Genomic DNA, 7,195 nt, shown 5'->3' on the forward strand with positions numbered 1-7,195 from the left:
GATAAAGTGAAAGACGCATCGGAATCGGAACTCTACTACAACCTAGAATGCAAAATTGCTGATTTTGCATAATGAAAGGCTTCAAATCTTGCAAGGATGTGAATTTGGCAATGAATCTTAAACCTATTGGGTTTAGAGCGCATATTATGCACAACGCCTTCGACGGAAATCAAATTCGATTGAGAAGCTTATGGAGTTGCAGCCTTCGAACCACCATCTTGGAGCCCAGACCACCGTAGCTTCAAAAGCTTTGTGGAAACCACGAACTCCACTCCTTCGTCTTCATCTCTGAGACAAACCCAGTGCACGGCCGGGACAAATCAGTGCACTACCGAAATCGACACCGTCAATTCGCTTGCTCCCAAATTCGATCTCTCTCAAATTGGCGATGTCCCTAAAAGTCTACACCAAGCCCTTCCTTGCTGTGCTCTTCATGTGATCAGCTTCGACCATCATCGTCTTTACAGGTGTCATATCTGCCTTCAATCGTCGCCAGATCTTCGATATTCTCCTGGTTGAGATCCTCAACTCCAGAAGTGTGCGAGGGTTAATGCTTTAGTCTTGGTTTCGAAGGCTGGTGTGCTTCTGCTGCTCTGTTGCTACCTTTGAATGTGAGTAACCGGAGTCGTCACTCTACAGCCCTCTCCGTCTTCGTCATCAAGGCTAGACCTCATAAGGTTGTTGAAGATCCTTCATTGCTGAAGCACCGATGCTCCGAAGCACTACTTCATCCTCAACTTTTTCCCCGATGCTCCAAAGCTCTGCTTCATCCTCTAAGTTCAGCCCTTCTCTTCAGCATCCACTAACTTTAGTGACCGCCGTCAAATGATTAGCCGGTCGCGAAGCTCGACACTTTGCACTACCTCAAGCTCGTCACTCTGGCTGCCATGATCAAAGTCGGTGAAGAACTTCAGTGACCGCCGTCAAATGACTAGCTGGTCGCGAAGCTCGACGGGTTACACTACCACCAAGCTTTACTCCAGCTCTCTGTCCGTCTTTGTCATTCCCTGCAAATTCCCCAGCCCATCATCAAAATTTATACAAAAAAAATATAATAAAAAATGGGATAGTGGAGCAAAGTCGTGGATCAACACCACTGAAAGCAAAGAAACATAATAATAATAATATAAAAAAATTATGGTGCATCTGGCACCATATGCAAGAAAAAAAAAGCCTCATTTATTGATTTCTCTAAAAAATTTACATAAATGTACATTTTACATATGAAAAAAATAAACAAATAAAAAAATAAAAAAAATACAGGAGAAAGCCTTCACGAAGGTTGCTCGTGTGAAGCCTCATCGCTCGGCGGAGCTCCAGGAAGAAAAAACACCGGAGGTTGACTGTTTGGAACCTCAACACTCGGTAAAACTCTAGAGGACGAAGGCAATAGGTGCCTCTGGAGTAAAGCCACAAACATCTGATGGTCACTCTGAATCCGACCTTCGGATTCCTGCAGCTGATCGAGCTTTCTCTTGATACTCATCGAGTAGCTATTGGCAAGCATGTGCAACTCTCTGTTTTCATGCTTAAGCCCTCTAATCTCTTGCTTAAGACTTGCCACCTCAGCCATTAGTGACTCGACTTGATGAGTTCGAGCAAGAAGGCGTTGGCCCATATTTGATACGGAGCCCGCACACTGAACACTGAAAGCCAAAGAGTCCTGAACCGCCAGCTCATTAGATCGCTTGGAAAGGATCATGTTGTTCTTGGGGGTGAGAAGATTTCTAGCTACCACCGCAGCGGTTATGTCATTCTTCATCACAGAGTCCCCAACTGTAAAAGGACCAGTGGCGGTTAAAAATGATGGATGCCATATGTTGTCTGGAGAAGACATAGCAACATCTTCCCCAACATTCAAATCAAGACGACGGTCAGATGGGCAAGCCATTTGTAGGAATGATGAAGGAAGAAGAGGTCGTGTAAATTGAGTTCTTTGAAATACATAAAAAGGGAAATTCCTAAAGGCGGCAACTCTCTAAGTGTGTTTTTTGAACACGATTCATGCCTTTATAAAAAAGAAGAGGCAACAGGGCCTGTCCAGAAATCGAAGAGGCAATAGGGTCTGTTCAGAAATTGAAGAGGCAACATGGCCATTCAGAAATCAAAGAGGCACCACTCCCTAAATTTCCAAAGCCAGGCCACTTGTTCAGAAATCGAAGAGGCAACAAGGCTACTTGTTCAGAGATCGAAGAGGCACCCCTCTCCAAATTTCAAAAGACCAGCTTTTCTGGATTTGTCAGCACCTTCACGCAACCTCAACTTTGCAGAAAGCACGGGCAACTTTATCAAAGAAAATAAATTGCGATAAAATCATTTGTAAGCAAAATATTTGTTCTAATGCGAGAAAATTTAAAATTATGATAAGTGTGAGAAGATTAAAATCATTTTATAATTGAAAAAAATAAACAAGTAACAATTCGAATTGAAAGTGCAAGATATGGCTACACGAAAAACAAAGATAACCCATGAAGGGTGCAGGGAAAGAAAAAGTTGAATGTGTAGGTCAAGAACCTTTTTTTTTTTATGAAACGGAAATTCATTAACCAGGGCTAGAAGCCAAAGAGAAACATAGAAAGCCAGAGAAGGCTAGCAACATTATAATAAAAGAGCAAGCAAGGTATAAAGATTACAAGACGCTGCCAAAAGGCTATCGTGTCAATCCTATACGTGCACTACTCTTATGGACAACGGGAGGCAACGAAAGGCGTTCTTGTTCAAGATTCCCATGAGCGAGGATAGGGGTTAATCGACCCAATTTGAATCGCGCATCCCCAAACAGAAGTGTGATGCCACAAAGTCCGCTGCTACATTTGTTAATCTTAGGACCCAACACCAAGTGCAGGCCTAAAAGAATTTCTATAATGCTGAAGCCCAGGTAAGGATAGGAAAAACCTCCCAGGTGTTACACTCCAAGGTGTAATTTAGAAACAAAATTACGTGCTTGAAATTAAATTCCACAATAATGTGGGTAAGGTTCCTCGGCTGAGCGAGAACACAGCCCTTACAAACTGCCAAATCCTTAACCATGAGTGTGTTGGAAGCAATAATCCCCATCCTAGTAACCTCGTGACACTCCCGCCGGTTATCCTGGACCACCATGCCTACAAAACCCTGACCCACCCCCAACTTCCAACGTGCATCCACATTGATCTTGAACTAGGAGGATGAGGAGAAAACTACGACACATACCTATTAGACGCATGCGATCAGAAAGATAGAGCTGTGACTCGTGACCTTGTTGCAGTCACAAAACAATCAAAGATAGTCCTGTCAAACAAGATAATAACGAAATGGGAAGGTTAATGACACTAAAAAACAACCCTACATCTCGATTTCCATATATGCCAGTAGATGAAGGCAACTAGAGAATAAATCCTCAACTTCTCCTGTTTGCTCCCAAAATCTGATCTCCCCAACCCAAGTAGCTAAATGTCAAGGGAAACGATAGAGGCGTGATTGATCCGAAAACTGAAAAGACCACCGAACCACATTACCTCAACCCAATGGCACAGAAGGATGAGATGCACTACAGACTCATCGTGCTCATCGCAGATAGGGCATAGTGGTGAGGTAGAGCATTTGCGCCTGAATAAGCTCAGGGTTGTAGCCACAACTCTCCAGTTCCCCTGCCATAAGAAATTTCACACCTTGGGGGGTGCCTCCAACCCTCACACCTGCTTCCAGACAAAGGGGTTAGTTGGACAAAAGGATGAGGGGCGCTGGGCTCTCCATTTTCCACCCCTATCATAAACCCACCTAGATCCAGATTTGACCGAATAGTTTCCCTTCTTGTCCGCTAGCCAGATAAGGCGGTCGGGCAAATCAGGTTTGCCAAAGTAGATTTTCTTGATTTCACATCTGTCCTCCCCTAATATCACATTAGAAATCGCCTCCAGCTACCAAACCCCAGCATCATGGTTAATGATTGAGTCCATAGTTTGGCCCATATCCATCATCTCATCGTAAGTAGGGTGACTATTTGCAAGGTCAGGGACACAAAAATCCTACCAAAGTCGTATCTGCCGACCACTTCAGATTTGCCAGTGCGCACTGTTAATATCAGGTCTCTCCCCTCCAATAGGCTAAACCAAATCCAAGAGGCATGACCACCCTTCTTTGCTTCAAGGAAAGAAAAATGAGGGAAATATCGGTCTTTCAACACCCGGGCCTATAAGGAATCTGAATCCTTGATTAAGCGCCACTTAGTAAGAAGGGCAAGATTAAAGTCCCCAATGTTCTTAAACCACATGTCACCCTCAGCCTTAGACAACCTCATGTCATCCCAATTGATCCAATGTACACCACGATCCTTGCTGGAATTTGCCCACTAAAACTTCGCAATAGCCATATCAATATCCTTGCACAACTGGTTTAGGAGAAGAAAGACATTCATTGGGCGGTATAGGGATCGAGATAAGACATAGTGGGCAACGTCCACACAACTTCGCGTCGTTTTACAGGAACGTTGACGTTCTTATCTCCCCCTAACGGCGAAAAGACTGTCTTATTAAAGTGACAACCCGTAAATGAGCGGTAAAGAGATAAGAGAGTTACTGTGAAGGAGAATTATGATCGACAAAAGATACACATCCTTCTTTGAGGACCCATGGTGGTACGTTGTCACAACGCAACTTGGCACATGGAATGCACACCCAAATGCGTAAATATGAAAATCGTCAGGTTCGTACCCAGTAACCAACTGTAACATCATATAGGTTGGGTGGTAATGGGCCTCAAGGCGGACCAACATAACTGTGTATAAAGATTGCATAGCCCTAGGTAGAAACCGAAAACTTGGTATGTTTGCCAAAATCTGGGTGATCATTTAAATTGCGCTTTATGATCACTAGGCGAGACTATTTGAGATGAGCATGGGAATTCGATGTTCAATTATAAACCTAAAATACATGCAATACTTTATCGAAAACCGTCAATGTAAACTCTCTGGCATTATCTAGTCTTCCAGACTTTATGGGATAAGTAGGGTGGTGAACCCTTAATCGGCCAGAAGGTTTAGCAATAATATGTGTGGACAAACATGTGACCAGTTTGTCAATTCATCAATGAAAACCATAAGTGTTTATATGATCCGCATTTTGGTTGGATTAGTCCACATATATTCCCTCGAATCCACTATGAAAAAGAAGTCGTTTCATATCTTTGCCTGGGATGATTTAGAAATCAAATTTCCTAAAACGAGCGGGTTTTGGTAAAGTGTGCTTGTAGGCACACGATCCTTACTTCGGGTAAGGAGATGAGTCGTAGCATCATTGTTCGATCTAAGTGACCCAAAAGGTCGTGCCAAAACAAGTAGACTGCTTAATCACCCAGCTCCAAGCCAGCCACATGTGGCATGTTTCCAGTTGGGAGACAACCCATTAGCCCCAAATCAAAGCTGCAGGCTCATTTTTTGAAGGTGGTGCAAATATTTTCACTCTATTTTCTTCAGTGGTTTCATTTATGATCATCGTCATCTCAAATATCCTTAAAAACTCAACGTCAGGGAGAATTTAAGGTCCCTTAAATGGTAATTCGATACCATTCCTACAACGAGAAGCGTGACAATGCTCTTAATTAGGTTGGATAGACATGAAGTCATTGTTAGAGATGTCATTTAGGTGTAAAGTTAGTGTGCGTAGTATGCATTCATCCAGAGAACTAACTTTCCCACATTCCTACCTAATCACGTGTTTAATTGAATCGATCACATGTATTAAGAAATATGATTCAATTAACTCATATTCGAGGAGAATATCAATAAGATTATCCATAAGTAAAACAAACACCAAACATAAATCCAAGAACATGGAAAAATGTTCACAAAGTAAATGGTTTACTAAGGGAATTCGGCCAACAATGCCATCCATGTCAAAATTTTGCTTTTCCAACGATTTTTGGTGAAGCAAAATTAGTCTCACATATTGATTACTTGAATGGTACTCCTCAACAACATTGGTAGGGGCATGAACAGGTGCACAACCAATGATCTATTCCATCAAGACGGAAGTAGATTCTGCAGGGTTGAGGTTTGGGAATACTATCCCTTATTCTTGAAGTTTTAGGTCTCAGGTACCAAGGATCATGCTTCAGGCATGATGCTAAACCTTAGCAGGCCCTGATTCTACCATATGTTATAAAAACAAAATCGAAATTGGATTGTGAGAGAATATGCCATTCAATGTATCCCCGCCAAAGTAGTGCATCACCATTCAGTAGGCTTTGACCGAATTGGGTCAAGCTATTCAGTAAACTCCAGCCGAACTGGGTTTATACCTTTCTCTCATGTTTGTGGTAGTAATCGGATCCGAGAATTTGGTACACTTCCGCTATCTACACTGCTACTTCAGGGGCGAGTTAGAAATAAGGAAAGACGAGAAAAGTATTTTTCAGTCAAAATTCGATCGGATTTATAAACTTCAGAATTGTACTCATTCATGAACGTAATCGTGGTGCACTTCAAGCAATGCCTTTCATGATTAGACAGTCCGTAGGAGCGAGCCAAAGAGCCATGGAATCCTCGATCGAGAGGTATTTCCATTTGTAATGCTTTGAGCATAAGTCTTTGAATGAAGATCATGGCGGAGGCTTATTCAGCTCTTCCATGCCATTGTTGGCTTCAATGGTTTCTCAGCTTCTTGATGGTCAAATGGAGATTCACTTCTTGTACCCCACATAAAGTGGTTTATATTAGAAACTTCCAAATCAAGAAAATCGAACTTGTGACGATTCGACAATCCACTGAATTGGAGGAAACAAGATTGTGATTGGTGTTATAAGAATGAATCATCCATAAGCATCAAAGTTAGAACATTCAAGTTCTAGGACATGGTTTTCATGAAAAACGTCGGGTTTTCATGGGTGTATTGTTTTATGAAAACTTAGGGTTTCAAAGGCACTAAATTTGAAACTACAGGTTCAATTTAGTTTATGAACGTTTAGTTCATAAAAGAGAGGTCCCTACAACTAAGTGTAGTGGATTTGGGTTGCTTCAAGAACTCAAGTGTGAGTGCTTCGGGACTACGAAAGTATGTCAATGGTTCAAAGTATAAAAATAAATTATTGAATCGTTAATGTCCAAAAGTGATCTTCAAGTCAATAATTTTGGATTCATTGTCAGATTAATGGATTGCAGGTCACTTTTAATTAATTCAATAGATCAGACCATACAGGGTCGATTGTAGAAGCAAAAATA

This window comes from Malus domestica, chromosome 17 (assembly GCF_042453785.1).
Source record: "Malus domestica chromosome 17, GDT2T_hap1".
Lineage (NCBI taxonomy): Eukaryota > Viridiplantae > Streptophyta > Magnoliopsida > Rosales > Rosaceae > Malus > Malus domestica.